General features: G+C 36.8%; 1 long non-coding RNA gene across 1 annotated transcript; it reads left to right on the forward strand.

Moving 5' to 3' along the window:
• The first annotated feature begins 408 nt into the window (after positions 1-408).
• Positions 409-17,975, forward strand: LOC123382245. The gene is made up of 3 exons (XR_006590326.1): positions 409-501; positions 13,377-13,536; positions 17,788-17,975. It is a non-coding gene; the product is annotated as an uncharacterized LOC123382245 (long non-coding RNA).
• Positions 17,976-24,088: the final 6,113 nt, after the last annotated feature.

Here is a 24,088-nt window from a genome sequence, read left to right on the forward strand (position 1 = left end):
CTTATTATAGTGGTATGATAGAACTAAGACCACCTATTTCCAAATAACATAGATAAAGGGAATAAAATATGGTTTAATAGACATGTTATATTACTAGATTTGAATTTCTATTTGCAATTTCATTAGAAAATCAAGGGGAAATAGCAAACTGTGTGCAATATTTTAAAGCATTCACTAAAATGAAGCTTCTGAATTTTAATTGCAAACTTTACAAAGTCTATCTTGGGTTTTATATTCTTATAAAGAAATTTGCTTTCAATATTACCAGGATTTTTTTTCTTCCTTTCTTTTTCTTTCTTTTTTTATATAAAGTTTAGCCTGACAAAAGGAGAAAGGAGAAAGGGGGAAAAAACAACATACAAGCGCATACACAAACCAACGATGAATATTATTTTCTTTGATATTTTCTAGTGTAAAACATTGACTTGTCACCTAAGAGGAGGTTTTATCAGATGGCAAAGACCTCAAGACCATTAAATTTGGTGTTGAATCTAACAACATGTAAGTATTTTTCCCATAAATATCATGCTATTATAAAAACTGGTTGCTAATGAGGTGATTGATTTAAATGTCATCTCAGTTTCTTGCTAATGTTTGCTTAAGCATAATATTTTTTTAGAAATATTTAATCATAAATTAGGATTCTATATGGTATGTTGGCATAAATGAGTAGGGACTTAAACATGAATATGTGCCACACAGTTTTCCACACAGTATTGGTTTTCATGGAAATACAATGCAAAGACCAACTGCCATGAAGGCCACCATGTTCAGTTACTGTTTGTTGACCTCTTGTGGTCAAAAGGCCAACAGTTGTCAGGTGAATATATAGCATGTTAGCATGCTTTTCAGGGGAAACTTTACTGATATCCTGATAACACACTCTTCTAGTTTTTTGTCTTCTCATAATATCAATCATGAAGAGTTCACATATCATATTGTAACATGTAACATGGAGTTGTAGTAAGAAGGTTATGAGATTTTGAATAGTATACTGTGCAGACTTTCATTTTATTCATTTTGGTTTGATTATTTAGTCATTCTTTCCATATATATGTATTGAGTTTCTAACATGTGACATATACTATTAGGTGTTGGAGGTACAGAGTTGAAACTGGCAGTTACTGCCTATGAAGGTGTTCAGTCTCATTGTAGGACAAATTGATCATACAGTTTGACAACCCACAAGATGGGATTTTTTTTACAAGTGCCCTTGTGTCTTTATGTGATGGCTGTGTTGACTTATAGACTGAACATAGAGGATGAGTTATTTGATATGAGACTTCAAGTTAAATAGTCTTTTGTCTTGAGAATCCTGTCCAGCTGAGGATATAAACAGCATATATAATGGTTGCAAAATATTATAAAAGCAAGTGTACAAGTAATTCTGGAGTATAATTCCCAGAATGGAGACAAGTGGGAGAAGAGGCCATGCAAAACATTTAATAACTTTGTAAAAGGAAAGCCATTGAAGTTTTAACAGGGTAATGTAGAGTCAAGTGGAATTGTTATACTAATGACTATGCACCCCTTCTATAGGATGGATTAAAGAGTGTGCCACTGAACCATCCATATACTCTCCAATCTATACCTGCTCTTCTCTTACTGTATTCTCTTTTCAGAGTAACTATGTTTTCCAGATTCCCCCTTTTCTCTGGTTTTTAGTGTTCTTCAGTCAATAAGACACCTTGTAGAACTTTGGAAGGGAGAGAAAAATTATGTTGTTACCTTTCCTTCAGTTTCCTATGTTGCCTCTGATGGAGGCTGCATTGCTCTTCTGGCTCCAGCTTCCACCAGATGGCCTCCCTCCATGGCTGCCCTTCACATGAAAACAAAACAAAACAAAACAAAACAAAACAAAACAAAACAACACCCTGCCATGGCTCTAGTTCCTTTTGGATAACTCTGCATTATGGGCTCTGGCCTATGTACTATTGATACTATTGATATTCCCCCTATTGAACACTCAGCTCTTAAAGTGGTAATGTCTTGGGGTACCTGCCTGGGTGACTCAGTCAGTTGAGCCTCCGACTTTGGTCATGATCTCAGGGTTTATGAGTTCAGGCCCCCTATTGAGCTCATTGGTGTCAGCTCAGAGCCTCTATCCCCCTCTCCCTACCCTTCCCCCTCCCCCGCTCATACTTCCTCTCTCAAAAATAAATGAACATTTAAAAAAAATTAAAGTGGTAATGTCCTCCCTCTGTTGCTAATCTCTGGGATCCCTCAGTATTCTCTGTTGGGCTTTCTTTTTTTTTTTCTGCCTTTTTTTTTCTGTTGAGCTTTCTAGTCCTTTTATTACTAATGTGAACAAGTATCTATGTATCTAATAATTGATACTTGAATTATCTATACATATTGAAGAGTGTAGAGTTGTTTTTGTCTTTGTGCCTGAAATCCTACTGACATCTTTAAATCAGAGTCCTATAAACAGTGGGATTGATAATACAATAGTCTCCCCTGTTTATCATTTCTTTGTATAGAATTAAGTTTGTATCAGGTAATTTATTCCTTCTTCCAAAGGCCCCATCTCCAAATACCATCACACTGGGGATAAGCATTTAATGCAAACATTCAGTCTATGGGAGCATTCACAGATAAATCTCCTCTTCCATACGCTGAAAACTAGTATTTACTACTACAGTACAGTCTTTGAATATAGGTATTTAAATACCTAACATCTCTTAAAATTGTCAGATTACTACATTGACTGTGTCATCTTAGATTGGGCATTTAAAACTTTTTAGTCTGTAGGCAGAGACTAGTGAGACCTGAGGAGTCAGTAGTTCTGCTTGTCCATGGTTTTTTTTGTTTTTTGTTTGTTGTTTGTTTTTTGTTTTTTTACCAGTGGTCTTTTGAAAGTGAAGACAATTATTTCATGGATTCTATGATTCTAATTATCTGTGGTGATGAGAGGAATATATTTCTGGGTTTCCTTCTTGTTATATCACTCTGGTCCTTCATCTGTGAACACAGAAGTCTCAGAAGTGACTCATCTGTCAAATTGCAACTCCAGTTTCCTTTCTAAGTGTCTAGAGTTTCACTCAGAAATAATGTTTACCAACCTCACCAACATCCCATTACATATAGATATACATACATACACCTTGCTATCTGGGAGGGCAAAGGCCTCTCTTGATACATCTGTAGTCAAGATCACTGAAGCCATGATCCTTGTTAATACTTAGAGGGGATAAATATTAATTAAAATAATTATAGGGTACAAAACGAATAGTGTTTTAATCTTATTTTAAAAATGGTAACATGGAGAACTTTTCAATTATTCTAAATATAGTCCATCTATTTCACTTTAGCAAGAAAATAGCAACAACAAAAAAGAAACAACATTTATTGAGCATGAATAGTACAGCAGATGCTGTGAAACATGTTAAATACAGTATCCTTCCAATTCTTCTTATTTAATTGAAGGAACTGATGCTCAAGGGATTGAGTATGTTTCTCAGGGTCAAGGCAAGATATGAATCCAGCTTTCCTACATTCCAAGTCCTGTTCTTTCTCCTCTGAATTCATATGGGTTATCATATTGGAAGTATTCATACATATTTGTTAAAGATATAAGTGAACTAATGAATAAATGATGATGTAGCTTGCACCTTGGCCCCTGAAATTCTATATAATTTACTTTCCAAACCCTTAGTCTCATCAAACCAGTTATATGATATGAATTTTCTTGATAACAGAGAGTGTGACTGACTTGTGTCCCATATAATAATATATATCTTAATTGGAAATATAAAGAGAGAGATAGAGACAGAGAATTCCTGAAAGAAATGGTATCATAGGTAATCAGGTTGAAACTATAAATTCATTTCTTCATACAGGAATAAGAGAGTAGGTCATTAGACCAGTTAGGATGTCAGAGTTGTCCAGATTGGCTTCCTGCAATTTGTTCTTACTGCCTACAGTTGTTGCAAGCCAGGCTTGGAATTAAATGTGGAGGAAATAGCCTAAGATATAGGAAACTAATGGGAATCAGTATTTGGGAAGGTCGAGTCACACTACAAAAATAAAAATAACAAATAGTTCACAAAGGCATAGCAGATTCATTTCTTCCTCAATCTTGAAATTATGAACTAATGGTCTACTAAGCAAGGAAAGTGACAGTGTGTTGGCTGAGAAGGGAATGTTATGGTGAGAAGACCTACCAGTTCTAGGAAGAAGGGGTGGTAGATCATGACTTTGATGCAGCAGAGCAGGCTCTGGGATACGTCTTGCCGCCCATCTACGTAAGTCTAAGTGCCCCCCAACACCGCCAAATGAACCAAAAATTGCTTCAGTAATAAAAACCATCAACTGACTCTACTATTAATAAATTTGCACATATCTTACTATATCAAAGATTTCATTGATTTCTTCCCATGTTTCCTTCATTTTCATAAATACCCTGTGAAGTATTAATTATTGTTATCATTTTATAAATGAACAAACTTACCCAAGAGTTGCTCAGATAATAATTGGCAGAGGCAAGATTCAAATCTACATCTTTCAGACCTTATATTTCTTTCCATTATAATATTGATTCATGCCTACTTCCTTTCCTACCAATAAAGAAGCCAAAGCATTTGGCAGATATAAGTTGAATGTAAGTTTGAGCCCCAAAATCTCCACAGGAATCGGGGTCCTTGAAACCTAAGAGACATGGTTACAAGTTGTCAAGATGTGACATAGGATGTTTAGAGAAACCAGCTATAATACTATCTGAGGAGGATTTTTGTATTTTTTTAAGTATTTATTTGCTATACTCTTACTGGATCCTGGAAGAAGGAGTTGGGAATACACTGGATTATTTTACACATGGCAGGGAATTAATGAACACTGAAAATCTACCATATCTCAAGCACTGAGTAGTGTTTGTTTTAAATTACTCTCTATTTCATTTACTAAGAGCTATAAAATCTCATCCCATTTCACAGATAAGAAACTGCAGGTCAGAGTAACTTGTTCTCAATCCCACTTCTCATGCCTTAAAAACTAGGACATTCTGATTTCCGAGCTTATGCTCTTTCCACAGCTGGGTGCTTATTAGCTAGGGTAAGGACATGAGCATCAGGGAGCTGTGCTCATAGTTGAATCATTGTGCTTCCCCCCTGTTGCTAGTGTGATAGGCATTGGAAATTGTTTGTAGGCTCCAGAGGAGTAGGAAGAGGCCGTGACAAGATTAATTAGAACTTATCTGGTGAATGTTGATCCCAGAGCTCTGAGAACCTAGTAATTTCAACTATCTACCTTGGTCCTTTCAATAGATTTATGGCATGTTTATTTGGAGAAACACAATATAAATAAGCAATGACAATAACAATAGAATAACACATAAAATATTATTAACTCATCATCAAATAAGTATGATGCCCAGTAAGAAATTGGAAATAGATTGAGCTATGCATGATTATCAATACAAATACATGCAAAAGGACAGAATGCAAAATTTGGGTATAAAGTGAGTGGATGAATTAGAATACATGAAATATTTCAATAAGATGGAAGTTGATCAGACTCTAAGGTTAATACAAATATGGAGAAGAGAGTGATAGATGAAGAAGTGAGCACCACTTGTTGATTGCCCTCTTTGCTTTGTTTAGTCTTGTTTGCTCTGTCCACATAAAAGGCTTAGAAATGTCTTCATGTCAGATAATTAAACTTTATTATCCAGATATCCCTGAATAATAAAATCCTATTACCAACTCCTGTGGTTCTTAGCCTATGCTCATCAAGAAGTCATCTTATTGAGCCTTCTGTGTGGCTCAGTTGGTTAAGCAGCTGGCTCTTGGTTTTGGCTCAGATCATGATCTCATGGTTAATGAGTATGAGCCCCATATTAGGCTCCTCACTGACAATGCAGAGTCTGCTTGGGATTCTCTCTCTTCCCCTCTTTCTGCCTCTCCCTGCTTGCTCGCTCTCTCTCTCTCTCAAAATAAATAAACTTAATAAACTATCTTATTAGATTTTAAACAGAATATATTAAACTAATAGGAAAGCGATGTGCAGGTTGCTTCAAAGTTAGTTTTCAAGAAGGCTAAGGAGACTATTTATTATTTGGTTTATTAACATCCCTAAGGTTTATGGTTACCATGAGTCCATCTTTACCAACCCATCAACCCAGAAGTAGTAGTGTCCAAGTCACTAAGACTGTGGTCCTGAAATTCATCCCAAGTTTAAAAGAAACAAAAAAAGAAAAAAAAAAGAAATTGGAGGCAGTATTAACATATTCCAGAGGAAAACAGAGACAGGTATGCCATTCATTGGGCACTGGAGCCATGGAGGAAATACCCCACTGCTGGAAAAGCTTCTTGATAAGGGGGCAGGGAGGGGTGGGCTGTAAGATAAGCATCCTGCCTTGAATTTACTAAAATTTTAAGTAAATGTTTTATTTTTGAATAATTTCAGATTTATAGACACATTTGAAAGAGTATAAATGAGGTTCCCATATAACCTTTACCAAGTTCCCCCTAAATGTTTAATAAATATAACTGTGGTACATTACTGTTAACTAATCTTCAGACTATTTGGATTTTACCAATTCTCCATGAATACCCTTTTATTGTTCCAGGACCCAGTGAAGGATACTGTATGAATTTGGTTTCCACTTACCTTTGTTTTCATGTCTCCTTATAGAGTTTTAAAAATACTGAAATCAGGTAGAGATGAACAGATAGAGCAGTTGAGAAATGCAGCTTATAGAAGTAAGTCTTCCTACAATGTGTAGTAGAGTAGGAGAGGACAAGATACATAGCTGGGAAGACAACCAGGACAAGATTAGCCCACTAATTTATACCTGCTCTTTGTACTCACAAATTCTTTGAAATTTTGGATCTACTATACTCTTACCATTATATTAAAACCACATTTGTATTATATATAATCTGCACAACAACCCTGAAAGTTATATAATACTGTTCTCAGGTCACAGAACCACTAATCAATAAAATATTCAGGATTTAAACCCAAGTCTATGTGGTATTTTCTATTCACTATGTTGAAGTTCTAAAGTGAACATAGTCATTTTTTTTAATGCTATATCCAGATATCAAATGTCCATAGGCTATGCTAGATGCATTACTGTTTTAGGACTGTAATTCAAATTGGACAAGTCTCTCCACTTCTTATTGGATTATTCATCCAAAAAATGGTAAGAATTTCATAAGATTTTGACATTCACAATCCAAACAAGGTAAAACTGATCTAAATTGTGTTTGCCTTTTTACAGTTCCAGAAGTTCACTAAGAGTTGACATTACCACCTCCCTGATGGCTAGCTAAGAGATCAGGAGCCATGTTTATTTAGGCTGAGAGTTAGTCCTGAATGGCACACTTTGGTTGTTCAAGATGTATATAATAAACTCAACATTTCATTCTCCCAGAAGGAGGGAACAAAATTATAAGCATGTACCAAGTTTGAGAAGCTTTATTTCTATGTGAACTCATTAAAAATGTGCTAGCCTCACAGTAATTCTCCACATTCAGATGATCAACTACTGGACCAGAGCCAAAAGAGCAGCAATGATGGAGAAAAGAGTTTCAGGTGTCAGCAGAACTAAGCAGAAGGAACTGCTTGGTCTGTGGTTAACCACATATTGTATTTTTGCTGTTCTGTATCCATTTGTTCGAATCCAATAAAGTTTTCATTTTTAGTGACCAAGGTTTGGGTTTGCTAGGTTTGTTTCCACCAAACCACAAAGCATTGAAGTCAGTGCACGTGGCCTGAGAGGATTGACATTCTCACATACAGATTTCTCAAATGTTTAATGGGCCAAGGTGGTGACTTATAATTTTGTAATCACATGTCCTACCCCTCTCAAACCCTTGCTTGAAACCACCATGTAGAATAGAGAAAAAACACAGGACACAATGTCATAATGGATAAAGAGACTAAATTAAATACTTCTATCTCTGCTTTTTAAGTTTCCATAGCCCATACAAGTCATTAGATGTTCTATGTTGTCAAAGTCAAAAGATATCACCTTCTCACTTCCTATAAAATCTCAGTTTTGTCTAGATGTCTTCCTTTCCCCAAGCAATCCAGCCTTTCTCTGAGGTTAACTTTTATTAGTTGGAGTCAATTACAGTGTTCTTATTTCTATCTACCAATAAGTAGTTTAGTAACATGCCTGTGATATAATTATTTTCAATTCAAAAAGACACAAGAGGATCCTGAAAAAGGGTTTTATCCATAATAATGCTGTTTTTCTTCCACTTGGGTTTGTCATATCTGGATGTTGCATTTAATATTGCAGCATCCTTCTTGCAGCCATGAAGGCAGCCAGCCCCAAATTAAGTCCACATTGACTAAGGTAGACAAAGATTTGGAAAGTCTTTGTCCTCAGTGACTCTGTTGGTTTCTTAATTAACAAGAAGTAGGACACATAATAGTTGGATAAAATAGAATATAAATATTTTTAATCTTTATATTCTATTTTCTATAACTCCAAACTCTTAAGATTTGGAATTATCTGTTAGTTATGATTGATAAGGTAATAAATGATGTAATGAAAAGCATCTAGTACAGTGTCTGATACATGATGGATTTTAGTAAATCTTGGTTCTCTTTCCTGTTTTCTCCACTGAACATTAGGCAACCCACAGGCATTAAGCAACCATCACAGAAGATGATACAATGACCCAAAAGCGTGTGTTTCAATCAATAGCCTGAGAATTTATACTTCAGAGATGTAAGGAATAAAATATTCTAAAGGAGTTTTGCTTCTTCCTGCCAGGGGAAGGGAGAGTCCAGTTTCCAGGAGTGACTCTTTATTAGGTGTGAGGCTTCATTATCAATATAAAGTGCAAAGACAAGAGAAAATAAAACAGATCTCACCAAGTATCCGAAGGAGGCAATGAAATAGAGGAAGGGCATACCAGCCCAAGAATGACAATTCTAGGGCATTTATTATATGCAATTACCTGTTCCCTGCTTACAAGCACCATTCTGAGAACATCTCTATTTATTCCCACTTACTAATGTCAAAACTGTAATTTTCACTTGTCGTCTTCTCTTCTTTCATGAATGACCCCTTTTGCTGGGCTGTTGACTTCCATCTCCCTGTTGTTCTACTAATGGCATTCTATAGAATATCTTGACAGAGATACCTGGCATGACTGGAAGGTTAGTAAGTTCACTATGATTTCTAGTCGTTTTCAGCAATTTGCTCCTCAGCCTTCTGGTGACATGACCAACCAAGGTCAAAACTTATTGCTTTGCTATGAGTGGAAGCACATAAAGTTCTGTTTATTTACCTACTGTCATTATCAAAAGTGGATATCTAATCCAGAGCATGGACCACAGTTATCTTCCATAAACAAGATCCCACTTGTTTGGGAGACTCTATTTTGTTGGTAATTTACTATACTAACTTTGAATGAAGAATTTCCAACTCTGTTCTAAGGTACTAGCATAGCTTGTGAAAAAGATAAGTCACAGCACTGCCCAAACAAAATTATAATGAACAGAATTTACCTGTTTTCAAAGCAATGGGAAGTGTTATTTCTTTTGGTCCTTTATGTATGATTATGTGAACAAATTATCTGACTGTTCCATTCTCCATTTGGAGAAGTTGATGAAGTTAACTGATGAGACCCTAGAGTAGTACAGATGGCCTGGGAAATAATCTAAGCAATGCTCTGTGGCTGACTTTTCTGGCCACTTTCCCCAGTATCTTCTGTTGGAGGCATCTTGAAGATTCTGATACCAAGTGTCAGAAAATATGTTCTGCTAAGAATGGCTTCCAGTGTTCAATTACTTCTTTCTTAATTATCAATTTGGATGCAATGTTTTTATCTTATCATGAGAAAATTTGGGGGGAGCTTCTTTCAACCCTTGCAACCAACTGAGGAATTTAGGAATCCAAGTATCTGTGGCTCCAGCTTAGAACATTTTCTTGGGAAACTTGAAAGGAAAGTATTTTGGAACCTGTAGTCAGATTTAGGTACATATCCTGGGTCACTAAATTATTAGCTAAGAGATCTTGAGTAAGATAAACATTTCAAGCATCGCTATCCCTATTTTCCAGATAGAGAATCTAAGTGTTCTGACATTTGTTGTTAGCAGGAAATGACTTAATGAGACTATGTAGCACTCATAAACAGTGGGAATGCCATACTTCTTTCATATAAAAGCATGTAAGTTTAAGTTGAAACTTGTTGAAAGACCGGAAAAGGCAATTCATGTTTTTTTGAAAGAAAGTAAAAGGAAAAAGGTATACATGGGAGATATCTTTCAAATTAGAAGTTGTAAGAACACTGATGATTAAAAATAGTAAAAGTACACATATAATTCCTCTTTAGTTTGTTGAGTATTTGTACATGGTAGAACTGCCTCTTTTGAGCAAAATGGATTTTTTGTCCAGAGAACTGGACAATTGTCAAGAGAACTGAAAATTTTCATCTTATGGTCCTGGTATTACTGGGTTTTATCTAGTTATATTACATATATATTTTCATACGTTAAGTGTGTAATGATTTCATTTTTGCAGAATTGCCCTGAAAACGTTTATTGCAATATAATTTTAGTACAGTAGAATTCACTATTTGGGTTTTGTCAGACGTATGCAGTTGTGAAACATCAAGATACACAACAGTTTTAACATTCCCGCAAACAGGTCCACTTATTTCCCTTTGAGATCAACATCTCCTTCACAGCCACTGTTAACCGCTGATCTTGGTGTGTTTGTTTGTTTGTTTTAGAGGAGAGCATGAGCTGGGGAAGAGGGCAGAGGGAGAGGAGAGAATCTTAAGCAGGTTCCATGCTCAGCAGGGAGCCTAATGTGGGACTTGAACCCATGACCTTGGGATCATGATCTGAGCCAAAATCAAGGGTCAGAGGCTCAACTGATTAAGCCATCTAGGTGCCCAGATCTGGGCTTTTTTTTTTTTTTTCATTATATTTTGCTTTTTTTTTCAGAATGTCATACAAATGGAGTTTATACTATGTAACCTTTTTATCTGCATTTTTCACTTAGCATAATGAATTTGAGATTCACCCATGTCATGCTTATAATAGTATTTTTTTTAATTTTAATTGATGAGTAACATTCTATTTGATGGATACATTATCATTTGAAGAATATTTGAGTTGTTTCTGATTAGGGACAATTAATGAATAAAATCACTATAAACATTTATGTAAGAGATTTCTTTTTGAACACTGGCTTTCATTTCACGTACATACATGCCTAAGAGTAGTAGGAATGGTAAGTGTGCATAAGTGGCTGTGAAGGGTAATTTTATGTGTCACATGGCTGGGCCACGGTGTCCAGATATTTGGTCAAACATTATCCTAGATGTTTCTATGAGGGTATTTTTGGATGGGGTTTATATTAAATTCAGTGGAATTTGATTAAAGCAGTTTGCCCTCTATATGTGGGTGGATCTCATCTAATCAGTTGAAGGCCTTAGTACAAAGGCTGACCTCCCCATTGCAATAGAGAGCCTTCAGACTTTCAGCATCTGCTTTTCTCTGGATCTCCAACCCACTATACATACATGTATGTATGCGTGTGTGTGTGTGTGTGTGTGTGTGTGTGTGTGTGTGTGTATATATATATATATATACACACACACACACACACACATACACATATATATGTGTATACACACATACATATGTATATGTATATATGTATGTATATACGTGCATATATATACGTATATATGTATGTGTATATATGTGTATATATGTATATATATGTATATATACACACACACACACACACTATATGACTGTATACATATATATACATATATACTACTTGTATATAGTCAAGAGGTGGGAAGAAAGTGGAATGGTTTCCAGGGACATAACGAAGAAGTTTGAAGGCAAGTTAAAGTTACTCTGAGGAAAGTTTAAAGTCATGGATCATTTTCTCAGAGATGGAAGGCTAAAGGAAGTTTGAAGACTCATGTATCTCTCCATAGTATTAAAGATCTCAGTTCTATGATGACTAGATAAAAGAAGACAAGCACTGATGCTCCAGGCTGAATTAATGTAGCTTTAGAGACCTAGCTCTAACCCACTCTTTGAGAAGTATTCTATTTGTTAATTTCATTGAAAATGGACTATTCATAGTCTGATTCTCTTTTAAAGACTAAAGCAGTACAAACTGGCTAAAATGAAGGCCATTTTATTGGTAACTAAAAAGGTCATTCCCTCTCTGGAGTCTAAGTAAGCACCCACATGACTCACTATGAAGTTTCACTTCTATAACATCTTCTTGACTGGGACAATTAAATGGAGCTTAGAAACTTCTCTGTACTGGCTGATTTACAGAGAATGAGATGTGAAGGCAGTGGTGTGGGCAGCCACATTTTGCAAAGTGTATACCAACCCTGTCCAATCCAATGGCTCAGGCATCCTTGGGACTCATTAATTCATAGCTCCAACATTTTAAAATCTGTATAAAATTACTCTTTTTACTTTTGGAAAGCTTGATAACTTCTTCCAAAGATGGCAAAAAATTGTATTAATCCTTCTTAATCAAAAACCCAGATATTAATTATTCAACTCTTATAAATTTTTTATGCTTCAATCTAAATCAAGGTTTCTCAACTTTGGCATTGTTGAAATTTGGAGTGGAGAAATTGGGGAGGTTCTCCTGTACATTGTATGATTAGTGCCTTACTTAATTCCTCCTTATCTTCATTCTTCATTTATTGATTTAAAAAAAAAACTGTATACTGAGTATTGTATGAATGGACTTGTGTTCACTTCTGGGGATATGACAAATAAAATGAAACACTTCCAGTTATTTATTTATTTATTTATTTATTTATTTATTTATTTATTTAAGAGAGAGTGTGTATGAGCAGGGGAGAGGGACAGAGAGAGGGAGGGAGAGAGAGAATCCTAAGCAGTCTCCAGGCTTAGTGCTGAGCTTGCTGTGGGCTGGATCACACAACCCTGGGATCATGACCTGAGCTGAAATCAAGGGCCAGACACTCAACTGGCTGAGCCACCCAAGAGGCCCAGAACTCTTCCATTACTCAAAGAACTCTGAGTTCACTGTTTAGAAAGAGAAAAAAACAAATGTTTTAATTTGATGCCTATCTTAAATACTTTTTTGAATACAAAAAAATATCATGTATAAGTGTACAAGTGAATGTCAGTGATTACCCTTGTGAATGTTTGTGTATTTTATGCTATAGACAAATGGTAGATAGATAGTTACATTCAGGTTATGGTATTTCAGAAGCTTCTACTTTTAAAGATCTATCTTTCAATACCCCTATTGTGCTAGACACTCACACATTTATTGTTTCTGTGTTAAACATTTGACATTATCTCTTACAGAAACCGAATTGAAATTATGTATGCATATATAATGAATTCTATTGTAATACTCTAAAAATTGAATGGTGCTAATTTTTCAGCCCCAGTAAACAGTGAGTGACAATACTGAACTGAAGAACCTCCCCCACAAACTGCTTAGAATGAATAACTTACCAAGTTACTCCTGCCAAAAAGAGCTGCATCTATGGCCGACTGCCACCTGGAATCTTGCTGTCCTGAGCATTTTTTAAAGAGCTCAAGGTATGAGCAATGCTTTGTTCTATCTGAAGGATGTGTCAGAACTGAAGTAGACATGTGGTTCTGAGGGGGTGCTTATCTAAGGAGGCTTTCGATAAAATTGAGGCTTCTTTTTAAGTGTGTATGGATTGGAAGTAAGGGAGCATGGTATATCCTCTGTGTGGTTTCATGACTGTGTCAAAATCATTCTGCCAAAGTACATATACAAGAATTATTTATGCCTTGAAGGTTGGGGTCCCAATAACAAAATAGATGATGTGGGAATATATGCCCCCCACCCCACCAAAATACATGAACCAGTAAGTCATTACCAAAACCAGTTCAGTTGGGGTCTAGCCGCTCACGATGGCAATTTCCAGAACATTCAAGATTATTCCAAGCTTGCTTCCCCACTGAAATTTCAACTGAAGTATTTAGCACAGGTACAGAAATATATGGTATATTCTACATGAAACATGATGGATGTTGTTACAACCCCTTTTATAGCTATATGGTCGTAAATATCAAGGATCCTAAAGATCCTTGTTATAGTCTAAAAGCTAAATAATTTTTAAGACATGTATCCAATAAAATACAGTATTATTGTATATATTATAAAAAGTATATAGCAGTATATATACATGCACATATATATATATAGCATATAGCACTATATAGTATTTCATATATATACAATACATACTACATATAATATATTTATATATATATATATATATATATATATATATATATATATCTCACACACACACACATATATATACACACATACCAAGAAAGGTTCACAGATAGTCATGTTTCTATAACAAAGACTATGTAGTAATCACCTATTATTTGACTCTTAGGTTAAATAAGTTTTGATAAATTTAACTTGCAAATTATATTATCAATAGATTTTATGTTACAATATTATAAAGCCATATCAAACATTATTTGTATATTAGGTGGAAAACATCACAGTGTATATATGTATGTGTGTGTGTATATTTGTATATATACACAAAAATAACATATTTTATGTATCATAACATGTATTATACAGTATATGCTATATATTATATATTATATATGTGTATGTATGGTATATACACTACAACATACAGTAAAGTAATATTCAGCTATTTTAGAGCTGTGAATAATGTATTAGAAGAAAAAGCTTAGTATTTTTGGGTGTTGGGACTGATTAATCTCTTTCTTTTTACTTTTTTGGATTTTAAAAATGAGATGTAACTTTCATCTGTGTCTGTTATAGTAAAGAAAAATAATAATGCATCTACTAAACAAAAACAACAATAGGGTGGTTCTGGGGAAAGACCTATAAAAACGTGTATTGGACTCTGTTGAAACCTGTGTAAATAAATCTAATTCCTAACTGTCAGGAAAGCATCAGAACAGCGTTGGGAGATTGATAGCCTTTGTTATCTTCTACAATGAAGAGAGAGGGAAGAGGGAGCATTTAGAAAAATGACCAGTGGGGGCATGTGGGGGAGGAAGCTGAGCTCCTGGCCAGAGAATCCTGCCAGAGAGAGGCTGATAACCTAACAGGGCTCTTCATTACTTCACTCACTGTCAAGAAAACAGGAATTATAGGGAGTAAGGGAAAGAACCCTCCTGACTTGCCCTTGACCAATTTCTTGGTCAAAGTTAGTGAGGCTTTGGTTATTACTATTTTGTTTGGGGAATAGGGCACCTATTAAGAGTGGGGACAATGTAGGACCCTGGTTAAAAACAGGATTCCTGAGTTGTAGGCTATTCCTTATGTTGTAGTAATCTTGTAAAACACAGGGAGCAAAATACCTGTTGTGACTCACTCTTAGTGTTGTTTTACAAAGACATTTAAACTCTGCATGTGTTTCAAAACTGAAAAGGATTCCTAATGCTGAGTTTTTCTGAACACACAAATGTATTCCATCATTAGGTCGTGGTGATGAGATCTCTTGGGAAGGAGTTAACAGAAACCTGTGTACAGAGGTGGGCCTTTAAGCACTAAAGAAAAATTTTAAATGGGGCTTGAAGTTGCCCAACTACAGTCTTCTGAATGACTCAAAGTCAAAGTCTGCTAATTTCAGGGCATGGTCTCAGGTTCTTTAGCAGGTAGGAGAAGAGAACAAAGAAGAATTGCTTCTCCATGTGAATTATTAAATGAGAAATGACACCAATCCATCACAGTCATTGGAATAAACAAACTCTGCTCATCCCTTGTCTTGATTCAGGCTTTTTTTTTTCTTTGTTCAAATAAATCCAGAAAACACACACAAGGTTTTTACTTCAAGTTGAAAGAATGTCCTTTGCCTCGTTGTCATATCTGGCCTTTATTCAGTGGACAATCAAAGAAACAGAGTTTTGTTTTGTTTTGTTTTGTTCCTTTCTTATGTGTTAGACTTCATCTCTGTAAAATAGCTACTGTAGTTTACATCTCTGAAACTATGTCTAAGATAACTCACTTTTATTTTTGTGAAGTGATTGTAGATCCTGAGTATCTCTCCTAATTGCTTGAACATATGGGCAAACTCTCTCCCACTCCTCACCCCCCAAAATAGGCAGCTTGGTTGCTATACCTTCCGTGTGATCACTCTAACAGATGAGAACATGCTCACTACTGACACATAGATTATACCCTAAGATTCAGACAAACCTTATATAAAACCTACCATTCAAATGGGGCTGACACCTCCAGCACAAGTGCCCTTACCTTCTTCTGCACTTCCCTGTGACCTTGGACATGTCGCCATGGCCAGGAAACTTCTCATCTTGTATTTGACCCAAAACACAAATAAATATGATTTAATAACCATTTCTGAGATTCCCGAGAAAAGGAAATTAACAATGAGTATTACCTCAGCCTACATTCTTCTCAGGCTAAAAGTAGCCAACTACTTTTACCTATAATGAAATCTCAGGATCCAAAGTTTCACTCATATAAGATCACATAACTAGGTGTCACAGTTGGGATTTGGACCTAATTCTGTCTTCTTCTATAACTAATGAAATAAGAATAATCACTTTACTTTTCTAATCTGAGTGTGAGAATTTATATTCACAGACCATATCATTTATATGCCAGTCCTTCTGGAATCTTTGCTTCAGCATAGGAGAGGTAGAAGAGGTGAAATTCACATACACTTAATACCACTAAATACTAAGAGAATACTGAAATGCATGTACACATCTGTGTCTAAGTGAAGTGCAATTCATGTGATGGGAGAAGGTTGCACCATCCAATTTGATGGAGCTAAAATACAAATCTTCTCTCATCCAGGAACTTACTAAATCACTTAGCAAAAGATTGATGCCACTTGCTTGTTTGTTTTTGAGTGATTCTACTTTCTGAAAGTCTGTGGTCTGGTATAATAAACAAGGATTTGAAGTACACATGATGTGGATTGCAGTAAATCAGTCCCATACTCTGTGTATTTCTGCATAAGTTCTTGTATTGCATGTGATTCACCTCATCTTCAGATGAGAATGTTAATTGCTTCAAGAGGTTGTGATAAGAATTAAGTGAGATAATGTATGTAAGGAAATTTATGCTGGATAAATGTCAGTTTCTTTATACTTTATAAATTACAGAGACAATATATATTAATTTTTAAGTACAATATAAAATTATCTTAGTTAAGTCTGTACAATTGTCAAGCAATATGTCTCCTCTTGTAGTCTGACAAATCATGTCTTATACACCCAAATGCCTGTTATTGTAAATATCACCAAGGAGTCGTTCGGTTACTACTAAATACACTTAATAACACTAGATTCCATTTAATATGGTCTCTAAAGATGCAACTGTTGAAATAATGCCTCTATTGTTGCCAAAATTATTGTCTCCATTTTGCAGTCATTTTTCTCCCATCTACTTAGACGAATCCATTCTGGGGATCCGTAGCCAACTGCTTGAGTCGATCTGTCTTTGCTTCTCAAAATTAAAGGGATTTGCCTTAGGTTAGATTTCCCAAAAGTAGAAATCAGGGTCATTTATTAACAAAGTGCTTCTAAGAGAAAGCAGTAAAATAGTGGAGAAAATGGGACAAGCAGAAATGGGGAATATTTGACATGAGGAAGAAGCCCAACAAAGATGACATTTCAGACATAGTCCCAGCATCAGCCCAAAACCTACATGAGTTCTGGAGTGTCCCAACTCTGGGAAAGGAAGCTGGGCTTTCATAGTCCTGAACCAACCTGTCATTGATTTTTAGCTATCCCTGCTTGCATGTAGGGGGATTGTAAACAATCAGATAATTCTAATTTCTTTGCTTTCAGGCAAAAGCAACTCCACTACACAAAGACTGTCCTGTATGAAGCTTGAAGGAAAATACAGAAGATATACAGATTGCAGATGGGCACACAGAACAGGTAAGAAGGACCTGCGGGTGGGGGTTAGACAGAGCATTGACAATGTCCACCACTGGTCCAAAAATAGACCCAGTGAAAATTTAATTGCCAATGAGCCCTAGACAAACTCTAACAAGAATGATTTGCTTTTCTAAGCTCATCCTTTCAGGGAAGAGAAGGCCAAATCTTTGAAATAAGAGAAAAATTGGTGTGGAAATGCAGGGAACTTTTGAAAGTTAGATGTCCAGAACCATTCATCTGGTTAGTCTTACAAGTTTATACCAAGTCTTATCTTGCTCAGTCCCAGACTTCCTAGGCCGGTTCACATAGCAGAAATACTAATAACAAAATCTGCACAACTACTGATGGTTCACAGAGTATTTTCCCCTTAATTGTCCTAATTGAACCTTAGAATCTGTGAAGTCAGGTATCTGTGCTTATATTTTGCAGCTAGGGAAACCCAAGTTCAAAGAGGTGGTGTGATTTTTTTCAGGTTAGTCAAAAATAAAGGGGCAGAACTGGGGCTTATTTTTATCATTTTGTAATCAAATCTAATCTTCTTTCCTTTCATATGTAAGCAAGGATGACCCTCAGTTCTAAACATTAGGTGACCACGCACACACACACACACACACACACACACACACACACAAATTATGTTTTTTATAGCATTTGTTTTTCCTGCTCTGAAGCCAGTTCCTATGAATTAGAGGGATGATCTCAACAGAAGAGACATAACTAGTCTTGTCCATTTTTCCATTTCCCCAGTATTTCCCCTCTCAAAGCATTTGTTAGCTTCAGTGTATTGATGAATAATTATCTATATTCCAGCTTTTCAGTAAGTTCTGCGATGACAGAGTCTTGATTGGATGAGTTTGGTGGCATTTGAAACCCCATTACCTAGCTCCATCCCAGGCACAGGCTATGTACTCACTAAGAAGCTGCTGTTGATTGAAGCAATAGCTTAGGCCATAGCAGAAGGTCAATAAAAATAAGTTCTCATTCCTGTCCTTATTTCCCAAGTGCAAGCTTGTTGCAATCTCTCTCTCTCTCATATTTATCAATGGAAATTTCACCACCAAAGATCTGCCTTAGGTGATGAATCCTTTACTCCAAATGTCACTTCCCAAAGTCACTTTCCATTGTTTAATGAGATCCTCCTATGCCTTCCCTACCTATCCTCTGCAGGGATCAAATAAGAGAAAGCAAGTACTTTTTTGAGCAGTTCTCATAATAGGGCTATTCTTTATCTATCTTTCTTTATACTGACATAGGATATGGTCAAGAGTTTCAAAGAAAAATAGCAACCAAAGATGAGATTGTCTATGATAGAGATGGCCATCAGCCAGGCATAGATAAAGTTTCAGGTCTTTTAATTTCCTACTATATATTGCAACTATCCAGCAGAGCGACTGGCACAAAGTTGACCCAGACACAAGCCTTCTTATTTACGAGAATACTTTTTAAAAGATACATGCACACACACACACACACACACACACAGACACACACACACACACACACAACTAGATGAAGCTTGGCATAAACAAATAGAAGAGGCAGGGATTTCAGTGTCAACATATCCAAGGAACATTTTATATTATTTTCCAATCTAAGATGCATCTCAAAATGTTGTAACCGTTAGGCAATAAGAGAGAGATGGAGTGGATGTCTGCAAAAGGGGACGGCATGAGCAGAGATATTGAGAGCCTTTACAAGGTAATGATGACTGAGCTCAGTCCACAAAGATAAATGGAGATTAGTCGGTAAGTAAAAGTAGAAATGGGAGAATGATGAGCAAGTTTAATGGTATCGAAGGGCAAGCTATATAGTTCATTACTAATAAAGATTCAAGTAGGGGGACAAGCTTGACTGGAGTTAAAAGTCGAGCAGCACATATGTGCCAGGCCTGACAGTTTGCATACCATGCTATAGAACTTGGACTTTGTCTCAGGCAGTGTTGAACATTGTTCTTAATAATCAGATTTTCAAAATCTTGGTGAAGAATCCCTGTAGCTATGTTTATCATGAAAATGTTAACATACCAGATCTCACATGCACACGCGCATGCACACACACACACACACACACACACACACACACACTCCAATCTCTGCCTGATGCATTAAAGACTTTTTAGTCTTACTGAAGTGCAAATAATTTCGGTATTGACTCATTTCTTAAAGGGAAAATAAGGAAGGGTTTAGTAGATACACTAAAGAACTTGGGATAATGCAAAACAAAGGGTGTAGACTATAGCTGTTTTCAGGGCTGGCAGGACTATGAGGAAAGGAAGAGTGTGCAAATGTGGAGAGAGAGGAAAGGTGAAGCATGGTTGAGTCTGGCAAAAATTTAGCTGTGTCTGGAGCACAGAATCGATGATAGGTGAGCAGACTCAATACCTAAAACAATGTGCAATTCTTGATAAGCAATTCTACTACTTTCTTGGAAGAAGATGTATTTCAGAGGTAGGAGATGGGAGGTATCCAGCAATTTAAATAACAGAATTATATGGGTGCCTGGGTGGCTCACTCGGTTGAGTGTCTGACTCTTGATTTTGGCTCATGTCATGATCTCATGATTCATGAGATCCCGTTCTGATTCGCGTTCTCCTCTGACAGCATGGAGCCTGCTTGGGATTCCCTCTTTCCTCCTTTCTCTGCCCCTCCCCCACTCATGCTTGCTCTTTCTGTCTCTCTTTCTTTCTCAAATAAATAAATATTAAAAAAAAAAGAATAATAGAATTCACTGAATTTTAGAAAGGTGACCTTTCCTCAAGCAGTTTGGAGAATGGGTAGCCTGATAATTAACTAGAGGCAGAGTCTAGTAAGTGTGCTCCTAAAATACTCCAGTTGTGTAATACTTAGTTCTGAATTAAAAGAGGTGTGAGCAAAGATGAAGAGGTAGTCTATCTCGTTTATGTTGGAGAAAAATTATTTATATTTGGGGTTGATTGAAAATGGAGCTATCAAAAGATAACATAGGGTAAACCTCAAATTCATAGCAGGAGGGCCTGTGTGATACTCCTTATCAAGATGAATAAGGCCAGAACCCTCTAAATTAAGTGTTTAGGATATCCAAGGGTTTATCGTTCAGTGTGGTGCTATTAAGTTTGTGTCAGTCTAAGGGATCAGTGCATAGATCTTGCCTGGATCCAGTTATCATTCTTCCCTTTGAGATTCCCAAGGGAGAGAGATCACAAGGACTCATGCCCAATGAGAAACATAGTATCATTTTCTTATTACTACTGAAAAATGCTCACTGCGAAACTGTGACACATTGGTATGAGAGATATAATTTGGACTTGAGGCAGAAAGTAGATAACCATTTCCTGAACTTAAAGCCAGAGTTAACATCAATTCTCTGTAGAGTTTGGGATAACTGTATAGCCAGTACACAGGCTGAAGGAAGACAGGAGGGAGAAGAAATGAACTAGAGTTTTGATGGCTCTAACTGTCTAACCTTAAGACAGTACGGTGTGCAAGAGAGTCCCAGGTAAAGCCACACTGAGTAAACTTAAAAGCAAAACAAGCAAAAACAACAAAAACTTATCATGGAAAATTGTGAACATAAATAAAGCAGAGAATAGTATAATAAATTCTAGTGTATTTATCATAGAGCTTCAAATACCAAAATAAAACCAATAATGTTTTACCTATACATCAAGCCATAAATAATTTTTTAAAAGAAGAACTAGGACATTTTATCTATTCACCTGTAAGCTCTTCAATATGTTTACCTGAGTGATAACATTCCCCACCTTAGTAAGATTTCCATCTCTTAGAGTTCCTATTCACACATATTAGCCTGGTCATTCTCTTTGGACAAAGGTGGATGTGGGTATAACTCTCTCAACTACACACGCACAGGACCTCCACTAGCACATTATAAACATGGGACTTGATGTTTCAGCTTCATCTGAAAGAATTTTAAATCAGTATCCAAGTCTCACATTCAAACTATAATGCTGCAAAGGAAAGGAACATGGGAATTTATGTGGAAATTTTGTTGAGAATAATTTATAGGGATTTGCATAGCAATATTTTTCAGAAGTGAAACATTAACCACAGTATATTGCCTTAAAAATCAAAGCAAAACAAAACAAATTTTCGGTTTTCAAGCCTGTTAGATTTCTTTCAGTCCAATATCACAGGCAAGATATTGCCTTTCTCGCAGCTTCAGAATTTAAGTGGATGAGATAGGAGGCTAGTGGTGGTGCAGAAGTGAAATCCAGAGTGGTTGAATATCATACTTCTAGCTCTGATTTTATTGACAACAGAGTAGGTTTAGATAGAGGGCAACCCAACTCACACTGAACAATGCAATGCCCACCTCTGTTAGGTCTACTTACCTAGACCTAGTACTAGACCTAGACTAGAACTTACCTAGTTCTGAGAAATAACTCATGTTGGCAATTATCAGAATCATTATCATAGGGACACTATTAAAATTTTTCACAGATTTTAGTACATTATAGTGTTTTTACATATTTTAAAGTAACTCCTTCATGACAGATTGACTAAGGACCGGGTGAATAGCTGCAGCCTTATTAAAAATATGGAATTTTCAACATTTTATTTTTTTTTAATTTTTTTTTTAACGTTTATTTATTTTTGGGACAGAGAGAGACAGAGCACGAACGGGGGAGGGGCAGAGAGAGAGGGAGACACAGGATCGGAAACAGGCTCCAGGCTCTGAGCCATCAGCCCAGAGCCTGATGCGGGGCTCGAACTCACGGAAGCTGAAGTCAGAGGCTTAACCGACTGTGCCACCCAGGCGCCCCAATTTTCAACATTTTAAATAGGGGCTGGTTGTACCCAAGTGAGATGTGTGGTCTGTTGTGACTGGGTGGGAGCCATTGGCACAGGCAGTGAAAGAATTCACCCAAGGTAGAACAAAGAAGACAGTAGTTGGTTGAATAACTGCCCAGGAGCAGTGGCAGGAGCAGAGGAGAGACTGGGAGAGACAAGGGAGTGGTGAAGGGCTATAGTTAGAGGGCAGAGTGAGGAAGTATGAAAATGTAAGGGATTTTCCCTTTTTTGGTAATCTTAGAGCTGTGCCTGGTTGTAAGTAGCCTGTTGGTTAGTTACTTAGGGCCTAAGGCCGTTTTGAGGTGGGTTGCTTAATGAGCCTGTGTGTATTCAGCTCAGTGATCACTGAGAGCCCTGTGTCTTGCTTAAGTTTCCATTGCTCAAGCCTGTTGCCTAAAAGCAGCCTCTAAATTCCCCCCTGGCAGATCGACCATGACAAGTCTTTGGTATTTGGTTGGAGGTCTCGTCTTCAGTAGCTGCTGCATGCTGGATGGGGTGGGAGTGGAGGGAGGGTACTGTCCCTCTCTAAAGTTTTTGGCCCATCAGGGATGGTCTGCAAGTTATAGACCAGAGCATGTATTATACTAACATGCCGATAGGCAATTTGAGTAAAACTCCTTGGTGGCCAGGTGCATGGGATATAGGGGGAAGGGATCCTGTGATGGTATGGGATGGAATCCTTATTGAACCGTCATTTGTAGATGAAATTGTTGGATTCTAGAAGAGACTGATTTAACATTGAGATTAAAAAGAGGCGACCAATAATGAGAAGTAGGAGTATTGAGGCCGGGTGTCCTAAGAGGGGAGGAAGCCAGGGTGGCTATGATCAGGTTTCATTCCAGGAAAACCATCCTTGCGTTGCACAGTCTGGGAGGGAGATAGCCTGTTTAATCAGTTTATGGGCATTTTCTTGTGTATGTCCTGACTGACCCAAAAGCAACAGTTTTCTTTTAGCATGGCACAGATTCCCCTTTGGGCTGTAACTCGAGTTCCAAGCCGGGTCAGTTCTGCAAGATGACTGCAGCTAAAGACCCCAATTGGTTTGAACAGTTAAGAAGGATTTAGCTATTGTTTCTAGGCCTTTTGTGACCTCTAGAGATAAATTATGATAGACCATGGATGAGGTTATAATGTAACAGAACCAGGCTGGAATGCTGGCAGAAAAACCAAGCGGCACTCGGAAATCTTGGTGGATCAGAGATTTATTTAACACCAGCAGGCTCAGAGGAGACTGTTTTTCCAAATATCTTAGTGCCGAATGCAAGTGGGAAGGGTAATTTATAGTTGTCAGCTTCCATATCTGTGGGGGTTTTCGTGCGCGCGCGGCAAATAGAGCAAGAAGAACCCAGAAGAGGGGTCTCTAAACTAGAGACCAGAGCTTGTTTTAGTCCCATTGGCCATCTTATGGTGTAAAACTT

This window comes from Felis catus, chromosome E2 (assembly GCF_018350175.1).
Source record: "Felis catus isolate Fca126 chromosome E2, F.catus_Fca126_mat1.0, whole genome shotgun sequence".
NCBI classification, from domain to species: Eukaryota; Metazoa; Chordata; class Mammalia; order Carnivora; family Felidae; genus Felis; species Felis catus.